General features: G+C 56.0%; 1 protein-coding gene across 1 annotated transcript in view; it reads left to right on the top strand.

The window, feature by feature from the left end:
* LOC138917602 (potassium voltage-gated channel subfamily KQT member 1-like) overlaps positions 1-21,107 on the top strand; it is a 106,745-nt gene that overhangs the window by 504 nt on the left and 85,134 nt on the right. The window lies entirely within an intron of this gene.

The following is a 21,107-nucleotide window of genomic DNA, read 5'->3' as shown; positions in this document are numbered from 1 at the left end:
CCTCTCTCGCCTGCACGATGACCCTGTGCTGGAGCGCCCCTGCTGGCCGGCAGCTGTGGGCTTGCTCTGATACCCGGGACTGGCGGTGTGGAGATCCCCCACGCTTGCCAGGATGTGACCATCAGGGCCTCAGAATGAGAGGCACCTGGGCCTGGTGATTTGGGAGGGCTTCCTAGAGGAGGAGGCAGCTGGGCTAGGAAGGAAGGACAGGAGGATGTAGGCACGAGGAGCTGGGACTGGGGTTAGCAGGGGCCTGCACTGTGGCTCCAGTCTGGGTGACTCCTGACTTGGATTATGGCTAGTACCCGGACCCTGCACATGTCCCAGCCCCTGCCCACAGCCTACACCCAGAGTGTCCCCACCCTGGCCACCTGATGGCTCCTTCCACAGGCCTTCGAGGCTCTCGGCCCTCGTGCCTGTGTCCCTGGCCCCAGAATAGGTGTTCAGAGGTGGCGCGAGGACAGAAGGGGTTTCCAGTGCTGGCCCCGCCCCGACCCTGCCCACCTGTCCGAGCCCCTCCCTCTGAGAGTGGGGTCTGAGGGCTCTTCTCCCTGCAACCAGCCTTGAGCGCCAAGCGACAGGGCCTGGGAGGGGTCCCCACAGCCTCGGGTCAGCGTGGCCCTGGCAAGGCCTGGGAGCCAGCACTGAGAAGGACTCACACCGCCTTGGTTACGCTGGGCCAGGTGCAGTGGGGACACCTCAAAGGTGGCCTGGCTGTGAAGCTGTGGAGAAGATGGGGCACAGGGGCCTGTTCCTGTCCCCAGGAGGCGGCCTGAACGCTGACAGCTGTGGGCATGGGGCCTGTGGGATGGCGGCATCTTTCTGTCTCTGCATTTTTGTGTCTTATCTGCGACGTCCCCACCACCTACACAAGCAGCGCCTGCACCCACTCCTGGGCTGGGATCCTCTGGGCCCAGTTTGTCTTTCCTTCGTGCTTCTGGACTTCGGTTTACAGGAAAGCTTCCCCTCTCCGAGAGGATAGAGGACCTCGCCCATGATTTCTTCTGGCGCTTGTGTGGGTTACTCTCGTGTTTTTAAATTGTCGCTGGCAGTTGGGAACGTCCCGGCATGTGGCATGAGGAACAGACCCGCTCTTGTTCCGTGCCCCTGGCCTTCGGTCACCCAGTGCCGCTCCTTCAGAGTCTGGCTCTCCTCCCCGGCTCGAGGGGCTGTGTTTATCGTCAACCAACTGTCCAGATGCGCGTGGGTCTCCCCCGGGCTCCTCCAGGTCTGTTCCACTGTCTGTTGGGCTCATCCCCAGGGCCACGCTGCTTTGATGATGTGTGTCCTAGGTCTGTGTGATCGCGGGACGTGATCGCTGCGCACGGCTGTGTTCAGGGGCTCCCTGGCACGTCTGGTTCGATTGTTCTTCCCAATGACCTTTGCAGTCAGCTTGTCTGGCTCCTGGGAAAAATCGGATGGAATCTGGTGAAGGGCTCTGGGGGAGACGGGCACCTCTCTGGTGTGGGGTCTTCCTGTCCAGGGTCATGGTGGTCTGTCCATCTGGAGGGTTTTATGGTTTCGTAACACAGGCTTTCGATAGTTGTCATTAGGTTTATTCCTAATGCTACGAATCATTGTTTGTGGCCCTCACAGATGGCATCTTCTCTTCCATTATGTTTTCTGGAGGTTTTTGGTGTACGTGAACACCATGGGTTTCTGTCCCTGGCATAGCCTGGGGTGTCACTACACTCTGCCATCGTTGTCCGTAGTCTTTCCTCTGGGCCTTTAGGGTTTTCTGGGTGTGGAGCCGGCCAGCAGGTGCGTGCTGCAGCGCGTGGGGCTTTGGCGCGGCGGCCTCCGTCGGTCACGGCGGCTCCTCCTGCTTCTCTGCAAGGAACGTGCCGGCCTCGGGCGGGCGGAGGGACATGTGTTTGCTCAGGTCGGGAGGCGTCCTTTGAGTCCGACGTGAGGCCTGATTTTAACGTGACGGTGTTGCCTCTTGTCCGGTGCTTCTGCTGCATCCGTGGAGATGGCCAGGTCTGAGGACGTCCTGATGTTGGTCCTCTCACGTCCCCTGGGTGACCCCCTGGGGTCCCGGTGTGTTGTTCTGCTGTCCTATCAGGTTATACGTTCTCATGGAAGAGCAGGGACAGACTTAACGGCAAAAAGTAGGCTAGCCGCCATCCTAGTGAGAGGGACCGCCTTTGGGTCATGCCTGCGTCACCCCTCCCTCTGGTCGTGGGAACCTGTGGAAGCTGCCGAGGGTGCCAGCCGGGTCCCTGCTGAGGCCCCGGGAGCTGCAGCTCCATGGGGCAGGCCGGCCGATCCTGCACTTGGGTGGTGTGTCGGCCACCACTGGCCTAGAGAGAAATGTCCCCAAACCCCTGCTCTGGGTGGGCCATGGGGCAGGCCGGGCGGGTCCATCTCCCCTGCAGGTGAGCGGTGGGCAGAAGTGACGCTTTTGTCTGTCGTGGGTGTCCCAGGTGCCCTCGCCAGCCCTGTGCCTGCTTCCTGGAGTGGGGACCGCCCTTCCCGCTGGCCAGACAGCAAAGGAGGCGCTGGATGGTGGACAGCAGGGGTGGGGCGGGCGTCTCTGGTGCTTTGGGATTTCATGTAGTGCTTCGAGCGCCAGCCTGGACCCCATAAAGCACGGCTGCTCTGCGAATTGCTCCTCGGGTCCTCTCCTCAAGGCAGCTGCTGAGCTCCTTGTCCGCTGGAGACCGAGGCTTCAGGAGGCAGTGGCTGGAAGGCGCCCGGGGGACCCTGCCGAGTGGGGCCCAGACTCCAAGCCTGCCCTCCTGCTGTGTGTACCTGCTGGGGCCCTGGGTGGGGCCAGGGGCCTGGTTGGCCTTGCTCCCTCTGTGTGAGTGTCCTGGGGCCGCCGGAACAAAGTGCCCGAGACTGGGCAGCTTAAATAACAGACATTTAGTGTCTCCCGGTCCTGGAGGCTGGACGTCCCAGATGCAGGTGTGGGCAGGGCTGGTTCCCGCTGAGGCCTCCCTCCTTGGTGTGTGGATGCTGTCTCCTCCCTGTGTCCTCACATGGCTGTCCCTCTGTGTGCGTGTCTGTGCCCTGATCGCTTCTTAGAAGGACCCCAGTCACACTGGATCAGGGCCCATCCTAGTGACCTCTCTCTACCTTAATCCTTTAAAAGGCCCTCTCTCCGAGAACAGTCACATTCTGAGGTGCTGTGGGTTTGGGCTCCAACACATGAATTTTAGGGGGACACCGTTCAGCCCATATAACCCCTGGATGTCTTCAGTCAGTCCTTCCACTGCTGGGAGCTTCACCCTTGGGTTTTGAGTGGCTCCGACAACACCTAGTTCCTGGACTGATGTGAAGAGCACCAGGTGCCCCCTCCTGGGCCCTGCATCCAGGCACTGTCGGCACCGAGGCTCCTGAGTTCAGGTGGTGACTCACCACGTCCTGGTGCAGCTGGGAGGGTGGGATGGAGAGGGGATCAAACTTGCAGCGGCCCGGCAGGCGGGGACCTCCACGGACCTGCCCTGTGCTCCCAGGAATCACCGCTGATGTACCTGTGAGATCCCACGCCCCGCGCGGGGGGTGGAAACCAGACCAGTGGAGGGGTTACCCCCATGACAACCTGGGGACTAGGGACCTGGTGGTTCGGCCTGCACTCTCCTCCCAAACTGGCCAGAAGCCCTTCTCATGTTCAGACAGAGCTCGCCGTCGAGGTTTCATGGCACAGTGGGGCCCAGAGCTGGGGAGGTGGCCAAGGGCCCCTGTCACATCCCAGCTGCCCGCCTGCCCACTGTCTCCCTCCTTGGCACCAACCTCTCCCGCCGGCCTGACATCTTTAAGGCTTGTCTGCCACCTGGTGACCATTCTCTGAACTGCGCACACCGTTTCCCAGGCTGAGGATGGGGCTCAACATGGGCTGGGGGACACCGGGGTGCAGGTCCTGGGCCCAGTTCCCTATCCCTCAAGGACCCGGGGTGAGTGTGCAGTGAACAGCTCCCCTACCCCAAGCAGAGAGCCCACTGCTGCTCCGGTCCCGTCTCCCTTTCCACCCCTGTGAGGGCGGAGATCCTGTGCCTCCTCCCTTGTCCCCGGTTCTCTCACATCAGCCATCTCCCTGCCACCCTCATGTCCCACCAGCCGCCCTCCTTACACAGCGGCCATTGGTTGGGGGCGGGGAGCTTTCTAAAACAAACATCTGATCATTTCAGAAGCTCCCTATGGCATTTGGAACCAACTCAGCCTCTCTCTCTCGGGCCCCAAAGTGCCAACATTCAGGGAACCCTGCCCCCGCACCTCCCTCTACCTCATTCGCTCCCTCCACTCCAGCACACTGTTTGCTGACCCTCGGATGCTCCTGCTGCCTCAGGGCCTTTGCACGTGCTCTCCTAGTGGCCCAGCTGTTTCTCTGGCATATTACAGGACCAGCTTCTTGTCCAGTTTCAGGCCTCGCCTTGGTCGTCACTTCCTTGGCGCACCCTCCCTGACCTGCCATTTGTGGGGTCCCCATCCCTCCCTCCCATCGCACCCCGCTCATTTCTCAGCAATCTGGGTGTGACAGGGGCTCTGTGGGTGGGTTCAAGGTGTTCCATCTCCTCACTCCATCCCACGCTCCCTGAAGGCAGGGGCCCAGGGCCGTGCTCACGCCGCATGCCCAGCTTGGTGCCTCCAGGTTTGGAACCCCCTTCTTTGAGCCCATGTGCCCAGAGCTGCTCCCAAGGGGCACTCCCAGTTGCTGTGTGGTCCTTGAGCCTCAGTTTCCCCACCTTTAAAATGGAGGGGGTAGGCAGGACCACCTCAGAATTACCCTTCCGATGGCCTTGCCAGGGTTTCCAAGGACTTTCCAACTCGTTGACCATGTGGAGACGGATCCTTCGAGGTGGGTTTGAGCTGGCTGTGTCCGGCTGCCACTGGAGAGTCACGGCCATGGGGGTAGGGGGCATTGGGGTCACAGCAGGAATGAGGCGACCATGGGGCCCAGCCTCCAGGGGCCGGTGTGAATTATGTTTGTGGTGGGGCCAGGAAGGAGGTGTGAGGTGAAGAGGGACTTGGGGTGAGATGTGTCTGTGGGGATGCTGAGGGCTTCCCGGAGGAGGGGACCCCCTCCCAGGGGAAGGAGAAGGAGGAGTAAGTGGGTGTCGGGAGGGTGGACAGGACAGGCAGGGAGCCCGCCCACAGCTCAGAGCCTCCCGGATGGGCTGGACACACAGGCCCTGGGGCTTGAGGCCCAGGCGGAAATCGGGGGCTTCCTGGGGGGGTTTCGGCCTGCGGGAAGGGGGTGTTGACCCCCGGCAGAGGGAGACCGGTGCGGGCATGAGGAGTGGGCTTCAGAAGCGGAGTTTGCAGCCCCCGGAGTGGGGCGCGCCCGGCGCTGCGCCCTGGGACACCAGGTGGCGCTGCCGTCTGCCTAATGCGGGTGCCACTGGCCCGGGCCCAGAGCGCGGAGCGAGCGCGGGAGCCAGACCGCAGCCGGGGCCCCCGAGGGGCGAGGTGGGCTCCGCGCGAGAGTTCGGAGAGCAGCGTGATGTTTAGATGGTGGAAAAAAGTCCTTCAGCGCTGTGTTTTCCCAGAGAGCCCATATTTCTTCATTTCTTTCCCTAGCTCGGCTTTTATGGTGCCAGAAAGCTGTTCTCAGCTCCGTGCAAGGAAGGCCCGGGGCGGCCTCGGAGGGATTAAGCTTTCTGCTGAACCAGGGATATTCGGTGGGCCTGAAAAAGCCATTTCGGGAGGAATCTCATCTCTGCTTCGGGTCCATCCCGGAACTGTTAAGAGGCATGTGAGAGATCTGAGCTTTTGTCTGTGGCTGCCTGGGGAGAATGGCCACTTCTGGGGTTGCCAAGACGGCTCCCGATACGGTTTCTGAATCAAGAGGAAGCCCTGTGTGTGCGCGTGTGCTTGTGTGCCTGACTGCTTGTGCACATTGCCACGTGCGCGCGTGGACAGTGCGTGTCCGCGTCTTTGCGCTTTGTGCCTGCGTTTCTGTGTGTGCGCGCGCGCCCTGGGAGCGCGTTCCGGGTCTGGGTGGCCCCTCTGTGTGACTCCCCGCCCTGCCACTGTGGCAGAAACCCCCCCCCCCCGCCACTCCCTGCAGCAACAGACCCTACCCCAGCCCAGGTGTCTCTCAAATGGAAGCCTTTTTTTTTTTTTTTTTTTTGCAAATCCCACACAAAGAGAGAGGCACTCAAAGCACAACACGAACCCAGGGTGTTCCGTGCCTGCTGGTGGAGAGCAGACCGGGGATTGTCCTGCGATGCCTGTGGTTGAAAACCCCGGAGCCGCAGCCCGCAGGCCTGGGGGATGAGGTCATCGCTGCGGCTTCCTCCCTCGCTGCTGAGGCTCCCTCAGCCCCGCCGCCGGCACCCAGCCCTCCCGCCAGCTGGATTGCGCCCCCCCCCCCCCCCCACCAAGCGCAGAGCCTGACCCTCCGGTTCTCTGGGCCTCAGTTTCTCAGCTGCAAAGTGAGGCCCCACAGAGACTCTGGGGCCCCCCCAAGAAACCCTTGGTGGGTCCCCCATTTCTGTGGAACAAGATGCAGGCTTTGTCCCCGGTCCCCCAGCCCAGCTCACATTTGCATGGGCCCCTGCAGACCACACGGTTCCAGTGTCTGCTCTCCACATCCTTCAAATGCTGGTGGAGACGATTGTGTTAATGTCAGGGCTGGCCGCTGCCATCACCCAGAGCTCGCCTGTGCACGCCCTCTGCAATGTCCTTCTCGCACGAGGGGCTGCGACTCACGAGGGGCTGAGTGACTTAAGTCACTTCTGCCCAAGGTCAAGGCACCGGCGGGTGGCCCAGGTTTTCCACTAACAAACCCCAAGGTCTTATTTTCTCTGTGGCCGACTCCTGCTGGCACTGCTCCGCTCACCCAGGCTTTGCCTCCCTGCTTGGTGAACTCCTAAATTTGCAACAGAGCCCTGCTCCTGCAGAGGTGCTTGTGGGACACCTTCCTGCTCCCCTCCCCCCCCCTCCGCGGTGTCGCCTGCTCCCTCCCCTGGACCTCAGTGTCCTCCGCTCGTCTCCCTGCTTTGGAGGCTTGAATTCCTTTGCCTCTTTGTCCCCGGCACATGAGAGCTGCATGGCGAGAATTGGTTCCCCCCACCCCGGCCTTCTCTGATGTTCTGCCCCGGAATGTAGCCCCCCCACCCCGGTGGACTCTTGCTTGGGGTGCTGTCTCCTACATTTGTTCAGCCAGCAAATATTTATTAAGCACCATGTGCCAGGTCTGTGTGCAAATAGGTTGGGCTCTCGGGGGCAGGACCTGGGCTTCTTGTCTGCACCCCCAGGACCCTTACTGCAGGGCCCTGTGTAAGAGGGGGCCAGTGCCCAAGATGGGGGAGGGACTGACCCCCCACCCCCGGCGTTGGAAGGCAGTGGCGCACGCACCCTCCTGCTTGCACACCTGCATTTGCACATACGTGTTCCACTAGGCCACAGTCGGGCTGTTGCTGGCTCAGGCGTCTAGTTGTCCCTCTGCAGGGTGGCGGTCTCAGCTGCCCCCCTGGGGAGCTGACTTTCCATGCAAGCCAAGCCTCGCTGGTTTCAGGGAGAAACACTAAGAGCTAAGAAGTGCCCTAAACCGAAGACCGTATTCCGGATGTTTCTGTGCTGGTAAATGAGAAGGGCAGGATTTCTCTCCAGGTGGCTCTGGCAGGTAGAGGGACAAGCGGTGCTGCCTGGAACCAGTGGGTGTGGGGTTCTGGCTGCACAGCCCGATGGTGCCGAGTGGCCTGCAGCTCTGCTCAGCAGGACTTAGGGTGGCCCCGTGTGAGGCTGCAAGAAGGAATCTCTTGCTCATCTGCCCCAAGGCCCCGCTGATGCCGACCCCAGGGAGACAGCGTGGAGGGACCCTGGCCTCCAGGAGGAGGAGGGGTCTGGGGTGGACATGGGGGTCCATGGCTGCTCCTCAGACCATGAGGAAGGGACTGGCGTAGACAGTGTGTGTCTGGTGGGGGCGAGCCTGTGTGGGACCACCCCCGCAAGCCATGTCAGGGGTAGGGAGACCCAGGCAGCCGCTGCAGCTCCCCCCGGGTCTGGGTCCCTGAGTGAGTTTGTGAACAGAGTCTTAGGGGCTACCAAGCAGAATTTGAAAACACTGCCCCCAAGGAAACTCAGCCAACTTGCCAGAGCCCCCGTGCAGGCTGGGGCCCCTGAGAACAAAAGCCCTGCCCCTCCTTGGTGAGTCTGTGGCCAGCAGCCTGCACCATGTCCAGAGCCCCCACACTGGGCCACCTGGCGCCGCCTGCCCACGCACTGCAGCCCCTTGCTCCCTCGGACCCCTGAGCGCTCTGCTGTCCACCCCAGGTCAGTGGGCGTGCTTCATGATGAATCCCTGTGTTTGGAGCGGCTTTTTGTCGTCGTGTGTGGTTGTCACTGGTTTTTGGCCTCCTTGACCAAGAGCGACTTTGCTCCTCCCTTCATGGTTTCCCTCCTGGGCTTCGGGCAAATGCCATTGTCCCACTTTATGAAGGGGACAGTCCCCAGGGCCCTGAGGATGTCTGAGCAGGAGAAGGCCGAGGGCTTGAGGCTTGTGGGGCCCAGGGCGGTGGCTCAGGCTGTCCCCACCACGGGTGACGTAATTTACACCCCCCCCCGCAGGTCCCCCATCCTCAGTGGGGGTTGCAGGGTTTGGGCTGGCCGCGTTCCTGGCCTGGAGGCAGCTGCTCCTGAGGGGGACAGCTGACATTCCTTCATGCGGGGTCTGCCCTCAGCCCAGAGCCGTGAAAACGGGAATCCTCAGCTGCAACCGGAACCTTCCATGAGTACACCGGGCCCTGTGTGTGGAGGGGTCCTACGGTGACTCGTTTCTGTAACAAAGACGCCCTCTGTGAAGCCCCCACTGGGCCTCACATTATCTGCTGCGGGCCAGAATTGTCCTATCCATCAAGTCTGTTCGAACAGGGCATGGGGGACTTGCGCAGGAGGGAGAGGAAACTGCGGAAAATGTTGGAAACTTCCCTAATAAACACGTAACCGGATCCCGAGCCAGTGGTCTGAGGGCCGCGCTCCCGGCCGGCGGGGCGGTGTCTGTCCGCTGGGGCCCGTGCAGAGGGAGGAACACAGGCCCCCTGGGATGGAGGAGCTTGTGGGTGTGCTCGGCCCGCAGTGCTCCCAGTCCTGGGGGGCAGGGGCACGTCCACCTGCAGCCCCAGGTCACCTGGGAAGGGGGCGTCTGTTCCCCCTCCCCCACCAGACACCTCTCCCGCATCCCCCACCGGTGCCGCTGGGGCTGTCGGTTCCAGCCTCGCCTCCGGAGGGAAAGGGGGAGGTGGCCCTGGCTTGTGCCTGGAGGAGGGTCCTCTCGGGTCCCGGGGAGATTCCACGATGGCCAAGAGGAGGCCCCGAGACCAGCCAGGGCTGAGCCGGCAGGGCTCCCGGCTCTGTGAGCCGCCTGTGGCTGGCCCTGGCTGTTTGTTTCCCTGGTGTTTCCTGTTTTCAAGCTGTAAAACCAAGGGACACAAGGTGAATGCGGCATCTCAGACCACCTGTGGGTGCGGGGGGCTTTGCCGGGAGCCCTGGGGGGAGCCCCCGGCCCGCGCCCTATGGCTCTGTCGGCCACGGCCGTGTTCCCTCACCCTCCCTGCTGCAGCCTGTTTGTCTTGGTGCACAGGCCCCGGGGGAGCCTGGCAGAGCTGCGGGGTGGCCTCATGTCCCATTGGGCAGGAGGAGCACAGGGTGGGATCACCCAGGTACCGGCTCAGCGGGCCCCACGGCCTCTCCTGGCACCTGGGGTGCGCAGTTTCCAGGCTTGTCTCCCTGACACTCCCAAGTGTCTGGCTGGTCTCATATTTGCCACCTCTGCCACTGTGCCCCCTCTTTTCTTTGCTTTCCTCTTTTCATAATCATGACGAGTGGGCTCCAGGTTGGTAACCAAAGGTGGAGCCGCCCCGGTCAGGGTGCTGGCGAGGTGGGGTAGAGGGGCACCGCCGGCTCTAGTCCATCGGGTGCTCAGCTCAGCCTCTGGTGTTGGCAGGAAGGCCCCTTCAGGGCCAGACGCAGGAGGGCCTCTTGCCTTTCAAGAAGGTGACGACTATCCAAGGAGGGGGGCTCTTCCCATGCACCCAGGCTGCCAGGTTGAGTGTTAAACATGATGTCAAAGAAACCACGGGGAGTGTTACATAAGAAGTAGAGACGTCATGGGCATTGTGGCTGCCCAGCAGCCGCCCCCAGAGGAGGGGCCCCTCATGACGCTTGTCTCTCTGCGCTGTGGGTCTGACTGGAAGGTGTGTGCCATGAAGGAGGCCATGGCTTCCCGGCGCTCCCAGGCCCAGCTCCCGGGTTTTCTTGCCGCCCCGCCCGCCAAAACTGGGCGCGCTCATTGTCAATGTCTCCCTGAGGCCCAGGACAAAAGTCAGACGCTGTGGGGGGGGGGGCGCTGCTGTGGGCCCCATGGGCTCCTGCATTCAGGATGGAGCGGGATTAGAGTGTGCTGTCGGGGGACAGGTGTTTCCTTTATGCCTGAGGGCTGGAGAGAAGCTCGTCATTAAGTGCCACATTCAGTGGGGTCTCCGGTGCAGGCTGGCTGGAGGGCTGGGTTTTGTTGGGGCTTTGTTTTTACGTCTGACCCCGGCCAGCTGGAGTGCCTTGTTTTAAGCACGGGATAACAGCTGACATAACATAACGGGGCTTGGGCTGAGCAGGCAGCCGTGTCGCCGGGTGCGGGTGGGGGCCTGGCACCGCACTGTGCGTGGGGGCTCCCGGAGGGCTGCCCTGGAGAAGTCGTCAGGGATAATAGGATGAGCCCGCAGGGCCTCGTGGCCGTGGGGCGCGGCGCAGTGGGGTCCGCCAGCTGTCGCAGCCGGATGAGTGGGCTGACCGAGTGGCTGGTCGCTGAGCGGGGGCTGGAGGCTGTGCAGGTGCCAGAATAATCGCCCCAGGATACTGCATTCAGATGGGTTATAATCACGTTCTCTGCCTCCCCAGGTCACGCAGAATGGAAACCAGAGGCCCCGGCTGTGCAGCCATTGAAGTGTGTCATTGTGTGACTTCAGGGCGGAAAGAAGGGGGCTCAGTGCAGCCCTGTGGGGATGAGGGCTGCCCTCCCGTGCACCCAGGCCCCCAGCCCCTGCCTCACTAAGCTGACCTCGGGGCAGGGCGCTAAGACTCCTCCACTGTATTTTGGCGTGATGGCTGGGTGTACCACGTGGGCGAGCGGGGCAAAGGGAGCCGTGGGTGTCCCCCAGGGAGATGCCCTAGACCTACGCCAGCCCAGTGTGCCCAGACCACTGCCCGTCAGCTCCTTCTGGCCCCTGGGCTGGCCCCAGCGGGGCTCAAGAGGACTTGGTGACACCTGTAAATGCAGAAGAGGCCCAGAAGCCCTTCTAACATCTTTAGGGTCGTGGGAGTTGGGGGTGATGGTCCCCACCCCGAATGCATGGGCCTCTACTGCAGGTGGTGGTCCTGGATCCTGCGTATCTCCTGGTGCCTGGGAAGGAAGGCAGGCTCTGGGCCTCGGCCTTCGTAGCGTCACCGCCCCTTGGGTAGTGGCTGCAGGCAGAGACCCTCAGCCTGAGGCTCATGGTGACCGGCTCCACATTTGCATTTTAAAGTGGATCCAACCACCACGGAGCTAAGAGAAGCTTCCTGTGGTGAAAACCATGCTGGGGTGGCTGCGAGCTGTTTTCCCAGCTTGGTCAAGGTCAAGGCAGCTGAAGTAGCAGGTTGGGGAAAACGTGCCTGGTGCAGCCTGGATGCCTAATTGAGAGGCAAGCATGCTGAGGCACACGCCTACGCAGACATGCACACAGAGGCACGTACAGACTCAGCACACACAGTCACACAGATGCAGCAGAGGTACACACACACATACACGGGGACAGGCGCACACGGAGGCACACGTGTGGACACACTCACGTGGCATGCACGTTCAGGCATGTACACGTGTCTGCATGCACACGTGCACACGAGCACGCTCAGCCCACAGCTTCGGGCCAGCAGGAGGGAGACCCCCCTCGGGGCCACGTTCCATTTGCACATTTAATCCACAAACTGTCAGCACGGGAAGCCTGGACGAGAACAAAATGTCAAGTGTGTGCTGAGAGGCGCAGCATGCCCCCTTCCTGGCGGGCGATGATCTGGTCAGTTTCCGAGCACGATGAGCTGAGAAGAATTTGTGCATTCAGAGCAGGGTTCGCGGGGGTACCTGGGGGAGGGCGCGTGCCTTTATTTCATTTTCAATTCCTCGAGCTGGGCCTGTGTGGCTTCTCCCTGACTGTTCTCGGAGCCCGGCTGGGGAGGGTGGGGACTGGGCTGGGATCCGTTGGCTCCTCATTTCTCAGTGTTGCTGACGCCCTGAGGTCCCCAGACCTGGCGATTGCTGAGGAAGTCTGGCCTTGACCACAACCGCCCGCCCTGGTGACCTCACTGTTTTCAGGGTCCCTGCTGTCCAGATCCTCTGAACTTTCCCCACACACCCTCCTTATGCTCGGGGTCTCTGTCTTCCTCTCAGGCTCGAGGTCGTTTTCTTTGTCATGATGATATCTGTCAGACCAGTAGTGGCCCTGGGACGTTGGGACAACGCCCTCTCATCTGGGGAGTATGTAAGAATTTCCCATCTCTCCCCAGTGTTCACAGTGCCCGTCATAAGGTTCCGTCACTGGTCCCCATGAAAACGGGCAGCCAAGGTGGCTCGGGGGGCCCCTGGAGGCCTCTGTACCCCACTTGAGAAAGGGTGGCAGTGGGGCAGCAGGCTTGGGGCCCCCAGGGCTCCACCGTTCCTGCTTTGGGACCTGAGAGGTGCACTGTGCTGGGTCTGGCTCTCTGAGGCCCAGAGCCGGGTTGTGTACAAGAGGGAGACTCCTGGGAGGTGGTGGGGTCCAGACCCCAAGACTGCCTGGCTGGCCCGCACACGTTCCCGCCCCTCTCCGGGCTGTGGGAGTGGGCATGTACGGTGTGGTGGAGGTTCTCAGCCCAGAGCTGACAGCCTTGAGGGCCAAAGGGACAGTGGGGGATAGTGGCATCCTCTTCCTGGCAGGGTGGAGTGGCAGGGTGGGGGTGCTGGGGAGGTGGGTGGGAGGGCCATCCATACACAGCAAGGTGCCGGGTTGGGAGCCAGTGACCTCAACGAGAGGTTTATTTGAAGCACCTGAGTGGAAATCCAACGGGGAGAGACGGACAAACAGACCCGTGTCTGCAGTGGCAGCACGTGTGCCTGGATCTACACAAGACGCTGTGGCCTCCGGCTTATTTCCTCTGCTCACTTAAACCAAAGCCAGTTCTCTGGAGTATCATTGACGCGTGATAGACCGCCATATTTAATGCACACAACCTGATAAACCTTGACACGTGTCAACACCGTGAGACCGTCACCGCCATCAGGATGGCAAACACACCCATCACCCCGAAAGTGTCCTTGTGCCCTTGAGATCCTTCCTCCTGCCCTCCCCATTCAGGAGGTAACCACTGGTCTCTTTCTGTCAGGATAGATTGGTTTGCATTTTCTAGAGTGTTCTACAAGTGGACTCATCCGCTGGTACTCTTTCTGTCTGGCTCCCGTCCCTCAGCATCAGAGGTTGCTGCGTGTGTCAGAGTCCATGCTTTTTAATTCCTGAGTTGTATTCCACGGTATGATGAGTCACTGTGGGTTTATTCATTCATATGTTGATGGGCATTTGGGCCGTTTCCAGTTCTGAGCTATTTATAAATATGTTTGTGTCCAAGTCTTTGGATGGACTTGTGTTTCCTTTTTTCTTGGGTAAATGCCTAGGAATACGGTGTCTGGAGAATATGGTAGGTGTTTATTTAACTAGTTAAGAAACTGACGAACTGTTTTCCGAAGTGGCTGCACCATCTTGCGTAGCATCCTCACTAACACTTGGTATGGCCGGTCTTTTTCATTTCCCCACCCCTCTAAAAAGTGGGTAGCGGTATCTCGTTGTGTTTTAATTTTCATTTCCTAATGACTAATGAGGTTGAGGATCTTTTCATGTGCAATTTAAGCGGCTTCCGTGTAACTTCTTTGGTGAAGTATCTTTTCAAATCTTTTGCCTGTTTAAAAATTGAGCTGGTTGTCGTCTTATTACTGAGTTGCGAATGTTCTTTGTATAGTCTAGGTACATGGATCCATGTTTTACAAATATTTTCCCACAGTCTGTTGCTTTCCTTCTCATTTATTTAATAATGTCTTTTAAAGACTAGAAGTTCTCAATTTTAATGAAGTCAAATTTACTGCTTTTTCCTTTTTTGTGCTGCTCATGCTTTTTGTGGTATCTTTAAGAAATCTTTATGAAACACATGATTAGTAAGACTTTCTTCTGGTAGTTTCATTTTAGTGTTTACATTTAGGTCCATAAGTTAATTTTTGTATACTGTGTGAATTTTGGGTTGAGGTTTATAATTTCTTATATGAATGTCCAATTATTCTAGGACTGTATGTTGAAAAGAATATCTTTTACCCATTGAATCACCTTGATGGCTTTTTAAAAACTCTGTCATAAAAATGTGGATGTATTTTTGGATGCTCTATTCTGATACATTGATCTCTTTATGCCAAAATCTGTCTTTATGTCAATACCACATTGCCTTGATCACTGTACCTTCAGAAGTCTCGAAATAAGGTAAATCCTCCAACTTTATTCTTCTCTTTCAAGTTGTTTTCATTATTCCAGATCCTTCCCATTTCTGTATAAACTTCAGAAGCTGCTTGACAATTTTTGTAAAGAAGCGCGGTGTGACTCTGTTTGGGACAGCATCGAACCCAGAGATCAACTGGGAGAGAGTTGATCTCTTACAATATTGAATCTTCTGAACCATGAACATTGTATATCTTTCCATTTATTTAGATCTTTAGTTTTGGTCAGAGATGTTTTGTAGTTTTCAGTGTAGACGTCTTGCACATCAGTGGTCAGAAACCTAAGTATTTCATTTTTTAAAAATTTCTTTGTTCATTTTGATTCTTCATTGCTAGCATTTAAACTGTGATTAATTTTGATATATTTTTCTTACATCTTGAGACTTTTCTAAGTCGCTTCTTAGCTCTAGTAGCTTTTTCTGTGGATTCCATTGATTTTTTTTTTACATTGGTGATAGTGTCTGCAAATAAAGGCAGTCTTACCTCTTTCTCTCCAATCTGGATGCCTACTATTCTTCTTACCTGATTGTGCCAGCCAGCCTCTCCAGTATGTTGTTTAATAGCGGTGGAACGAGTGAACATCCTTGTCTTGTTCCCAGTCTTGGAAGGAAACGCATTTAGTCTTTCACCATCAAGTGTGATGTTAGTAGGTTTCTGTAAATACCTTTTATCAGGTTGAGGAAATTCCCTTCCAAAACTAATGCTGAGAGTTTTTTTTTTTTTTTAACATGAATGGATGTTGAATTTTGTCAAACGCTTTTTCTATATCTCTTGAGATGATTATACTTATTTTCTTCTTTACTCTCTTCCTATGGTGAATTCTATTGATTGATTTTCAAATGTTAAACTAAACTTGCATTCTCCTGGATAAACCCCACATGGTCTGTTGTTTCACCTTTTATATATATATATATATATATATATATATATATATATATATATATATTATTGGACTAAATTTTGGACTAAATTGGACTAAATATAAATTGGACTAAAGATAGCTAAAATTTTGCTAAGAACGTTAGCATCCAAGTTCATGAGAGATGTTGTCCATAGTGTTCTTATGTTTTTGCTCCTGGTGTGAGAGTAAGGCTGGCATGACTGAGCTGGGGGGTGCTCTCTCTCCCCTCAGGAGGAGAGTTTGTGTAGAACCAGTCTGCTTTCTTCCCTATGTGTATGGTGGAATTTATCAGTAAAGTTGTCTCGGCCTGGACTTCTCTTCATGAGAAGTTGTTAACTAGATTTTGAACATATTTAGGAGATATAGTCAGGTTATCTATTTCTTCTTGAGTGAGCTTTGGTATTTTGTGTGTTTGATGAAATTTGTTCATGTCACTTAAGTTGTTAAATTTATTGGGATAAAGTTGTTCATAATATTCCATTATTATTCTTTTAACATTTGTAGAATATGTAATGTCTCTTCTCTTGTTCCTGATATTGGTAATTTGTGCCTCTTTTTTAATATATATATATGTACATATATATGATCAATGTGGCTGGAGTTTTAGCGACTTAACTGATCTCAAAAAATCACCTTTTGATTTGGGATTTTGCTGAATTTTTTCTTTCTTTTTTTATTTCGTTGATTTCTGCTCTGATTTTTATTTCTTTTCTTCTGCTTACTTAGTTTGTGCTCTCATTTCTAGTTTATTTAAGGTGGAAGCTGAGGTCATTGATTGGCAAGCCCTCTTCTCTTCTGCTCTCGGTGTTTGGTGGTATACCTTTGTTTCTAAAGACCACGTTAGTCACATCCCACAGATTTTAGTGTTTCATGTGATTTTCATTCCATTCAAAATGTTTTCTAATTTCCTTTTTGATTTCTCCTTTGATGCAGGAGTTATTTAGTTGTGTATTACTTTCTAAACATTTGGAGATCTTCAAGATACCTTCCTGTTATTGATTTCTACCTTAATTCCCAGGTGGTCACAGAAAATGCTTAATATGATTTGCATCTTTTAAAATTTACTGACACTTGTTTTATGGCCCAGCATATGGTTTCTCTTTGTAAATATTCCATTTTCCAGTTGAAAAGAGTGTGTAGTCTGTTGTTGTTGGTAGGACTGTTCTGTAAATGCCAGTTAGGTCACTGTGGTTGATGGTGTCGTCCAGGCTCTTGTCCCCTTGCTGGTTTTCTACTTGTTCTGTCGATTATTGAGAGAGGAGCATCAAAATCTCCAGTCGTAATTGTGGATCTGTCTTTTCGTTCTTCCAGTTCTTGTAGTCTTTGCTCGATGTATTTTGAAGCTTTGTTATTCGGTGCATTAATATTTAGGATTGTTAATGTCTTCTGGATGAATTGACCCAGTTATCATTATGAAATGGCCTTCTTTATCTCCGGTAATATTCTTTGCTCTGAAATCTGCTTTGTCTGATGTTAATATAGCCACTTCAAATTCTTTTCCTTAGTGTTAGTATGGTATATCTTTTTCATTCATTTTACTTTTAACTTATTTGTGTCTTTCTATTTAAAGTTTGTTTCTCTGTGGAGCATATCGTTGTGTTATTTTGTGAGTCAAATTAAAATATTTTTCTCTTAAAGGATAAGTTAAGCTCCTTTGCGTTTATTAACCTGACCAGTGTTCTTGGTCTCGCCTCTGTCATGGTCTTTTATAATTGTGTAATTTGTCATCCTTGCTGTGGGAGTTTTCGCTACAGGATATGTATTCTTTGCTCTTTAAAAATGTTTTGCTATTGAGGAAGTCTTGTCCTTTTGTTCTAATAGTTACTTTGTACTTACACCTTTTAAGATTCCTGTAATGCCTATCTTCTCACTTAACCCTTCACTGCCTGGCTTATTGGTTTGTATCAATATGCCCCAAGTCCCACCTTGTCCTGTGCTGCAAACAACGAGCTTATTCCTCTTTCCTCTTCTATGAGTTTCAGGCGGCACAAACCCAGGATGCACAGCTGAGTACTCAGAGGGTGACAAGTGCTAAGTGATGTGGGTGGTGGAGGGGCGTCCTCAGGCTAGGGGTCGTAGTTGGCCTCGCTGAGCAGGTGACTGTGGTGTCAGTGTGAAGGTGAAGGACCGAGTCTTGCAGATACTTCGGGGCAGAGGGGATAGCACGCATCAAGACCCTGAGCAAGTGTGTGCATGGTGTGTGTGGAAGGGGTCAAGAGGGGCCCAGAGCAGGGTGGGAGGGTGAGGGCAGGGCCTGGTGCGCGGGGCCTCAGGGCTGCTATGGACACGGCTTTGACTCTGTGATGACGCGGGGGCTCAGGAAGTGCCTCTTCTCTGATGGGTGGGGGACAGGCCGAGCAGAGGTGGGCAGCAGCGGGGAGGCAGCTGCGCTGTCGACTGGTGATGGAGGACGGTGGCTCGGCCCTGGACGTCCCGTGGACACGTGTTTTTATTTGATGGCACATCTTGCAAGCATAGAAACATGGGTAGAAAGCATTTACACCCCCAAATAATGGCTCCTTCTGGGGAGATGGGTCAGAGAAGGCTCTTACTGATTCTGACGCATTTTATTTCTCCAAAAATGTCTGCACCGAGTGTAGCGAAATGGAGAAAAATAAAGCAGGGGTGGGGTTGGAACACACATTTTTTTTGTCGCGTCATTTGCTGTATTCTTAGGTCTCTTTAAAAGACTTCATAGTGAACAAACAAAGGAAAATCTCTGTATAGCTGAGAATTTTCAGTGGCAGTTCACATGCCCTTTCTCAGCCTTGTGGGTGCAGTGGGGCACCCTGACGTCTTGGGGGGTCACGGGTACGTGTCTGCAAATGGCTGAATTCTGCGAAGACGTTTCTGGAGTTTACAAATCCCTTGGGGACAACATTTCTAAAGAAGGGTTTGCAGCTGTGTGGGGAGGAGGAGCACGATGACCCACTTCAAGGTGAGGTCATCCAGCTGCATCACAGGCAGCTTGGCCCGTGCCGGCATGTACGTGAGAGCTTGTCTGTGTGCACACACACACATTCGTCTGTATGTTCAGCGATATGTGTGTGTGTGGTGGCCAGTCCCTGAAATGGCAGGCACAAGGACCCTCTGCCCCTCCTCTGCCCTTTGGCCGGGTCGCCACAGCCCTGGGTGCAGGTGAAGCCTGAACTGGCCGGAAGCTGCTGGTTCTCTCACCCTCACCCCATCTTTGTGCCCCCTCCCCACCCACACCTTGCTCTCTTCCGTGGGTGCCCTCTTCTATCACCGCTCACCAGTTTGCTCAGATGCTGGTGTGAGGCTCCCAGGGTCCGACCCATGTCCTGAGCCCTTGTACCCTGGGCGAGGGGACATCTCAGTTGCCAGTTCCAGGATGGGGCAGCTGGTTCCCAAGAGGCTGTGAGAGGCTTCAGGGTGGGCAGGCACCACCCTGTCCCCCATCCGTGATGCTGGGCTGGGTGTGGTGGACCCTGATGGAGACCAAGTGGTGCCCACTGACCTGGCCACAGTGGGTCCCATTTCTGGAGGGCTCTGGGCTGTCTGCTTTTCCAGGAACTGCTCCTGGGGGCCTGTCATCTGTCCACATGGCCCCGAGAGTGGGCTCTCTTGCCCCCTGAGTGCCCAGGATGAGAACAAGAGGTGATCTGTGCGGTGGCCAGGCTCCCACAGGCTGGTCTGGGACACCTGGCAGGCAACAGACATGAGTGACAGCACATGGCCAGCTCTAGGCGATAGCGAGGGCCCTCTGCGGGCCTGGCTGGGCCTTCTGTGTGATGGAATCGAGGGGCCTTGGCCCGCTGCCTGCTGTGCCACCCAGCATGTGCCTCTGTCTCCACTCTATGGGGTGTCAGGGGGGAACCCTGGTGCCACTTTCTGGTTAGGATGCAGGGGGCTGACTTCCCTCAGGCCTGGGGAGGGACAGACTGGAACCGGAATGTGAGCGTGGTGTCGCTCGCCGTGTGTCCCAGCGGTGGCACAGACTGGGGTCGGCAAGCATCTCTGTTGGGGGCCCAAGGTCACTGTCTCAGGCTCTCAGGCCACACACGGCTCCCAGCTCCACTGGTGTAGAGCGAGAGGGCCAGACACCGTGTGGATGCAAGTGGGCGTGGTCTGTGCCAACAGAACTCCATTTTTAAGTCAAAATTTTTAAATGAATAGATTACTTTTTATAGCATTTTTAGGCTTGCAGGAAAATTGAGTAGAAAGTACAGAGAGTTCTCATATAGCCCCCCAATCTGCTCAGGGTCCCCCGTTATTAACCTCTTGCTTTAGTGCTGGCGTCTGTTACAGTTGACGAACCAACCTGAGGCAGTGCTACGAACTCAAGTCCACGGCTCGCCTTGGGGGTCACTAGTGGGATTATATACTCAGCGGGTTTTGACAAATGTGGAATGGTGTGTACAGGATCACACAAAGCAGTTTCAACGCCCTGAGGATCCTCTGTGCCCCTCCTCAATATTCTCTACTCATCCCTCCCTCTCTGAGCCCCAACCACCACCGCTCTTTTTTTTCAGTGAGGAAGATTGGCCCTGAGCTAACATCTGTGCCGATCTTCCTCTGTTTTATATGGGACGCCTGCCCCAGCATGGGCTGACAAGCGGTGTGTAGGTCTGCGCCCGGGATCCGAAACTGTGAACTCCAGGCTGCCGAAGTGGAGTGCACGAGCTTAACCACTATGCCACTGGGCCGGCCCCCCACTGCTCTTTTTGCTATCTCTAGAATCAGCAAAAGCAGACAGCTGCTGGCTTCAGCCTTGGCGAAATGAGGCTCCTGGCTCAGACCTTAGCGTGGGGAGGAGCCAGGAACCACGTGCTCCTCCCTGTGGTCCCCGCGCACAGCTCGAGGGGTGCCATGCTGTCCCATCACATGGCCCTCACTGCAGGCTCGGGCCTGGCCTGCGGGGATTCCCTGGGCCAAAGGCCTGGGCTGCCAGCTGATGCCCCCGGGAGCCATCTAAAAGCTGGGGGCCCTGGGCCCAGGTCCCCGTCTCAGAGGCAGATTGGGCCCTACCTGTCTGTGGTTATGTGGCCCGAAGCTGTGACTTTTCTTGCTCTTTCCCGTGAGTGCTCACGCTCCTTCACTGTGAACTGGGCTGTGCTTGCACTGAGCATCCCTACGATGAGGGTGTCCCCTGAGTCCTCCTGGGAACAGGTCTGGGCTTGGCTGTGTAGGGGTCAGAGATCAGACCCTCTGACCTGCGCTTCACTCTGTCCCTGCTCTGGGCTCTGCTCCCCCTTGTCCAGAGCATGCTGGCCACCCACCTTGTTCCCTCCCTTGGCCCGGCTGCACCAACACCCATGATGTGGCGACCAGGACAGGCCTCTCCAAAAGACGAATCAGATTCGGTCCCTGCCTTGTTTAGAACCCCCCGGAAGCTTCCCACGGCTGTGAAGGGATCCCCGTACCCCTCCCTGTGACCCACAAAGGCTCTCGAGGCAAGGTCCCTGCTCGGCTCCGCCAGCCCCGCCTCCCAGATGTGGCCTCCCTGCGATCTGGCCTTCACCGCGCGTTCCTCCTTTTCCCTCTGGCTACAGCTGGCCTCTCCCATCCCTGGAGGCCCACTCTTCCCCCTCGGCCTGTTGCCCTTGCTAACTTGCAGGCAGTTGGGGCCCACCCAGAGGGGACCTTTTCGGTCATGGTGTTGGGGGTCTTCACAGGGGAAGAGCTCATGATGCCACAGTTGGACTTCTTCCATCTGGGCTACCCTCACTGTCACCCCCCTGCCCCTCATTAGGTTGC

The sequence above is a fragment of the Equus caballus genome, chromosome 14 (genome assembly GCF_041296265.1).
Source record: "Equus caballus isolate H_3958 breed thoroughbred chromosome 14, TB-T2T, whole genome shotgun sequence".
In the NCBI taxonomy this organism is placed as follows: Eukaryota; Metazoa; Chordata; class Mammalia; order Perissodactyla; family Equidae; genus Equus; species Equus caballus.
This window is presented reverse-complemented; position numbering and strand designations above follow the sequence as displayed.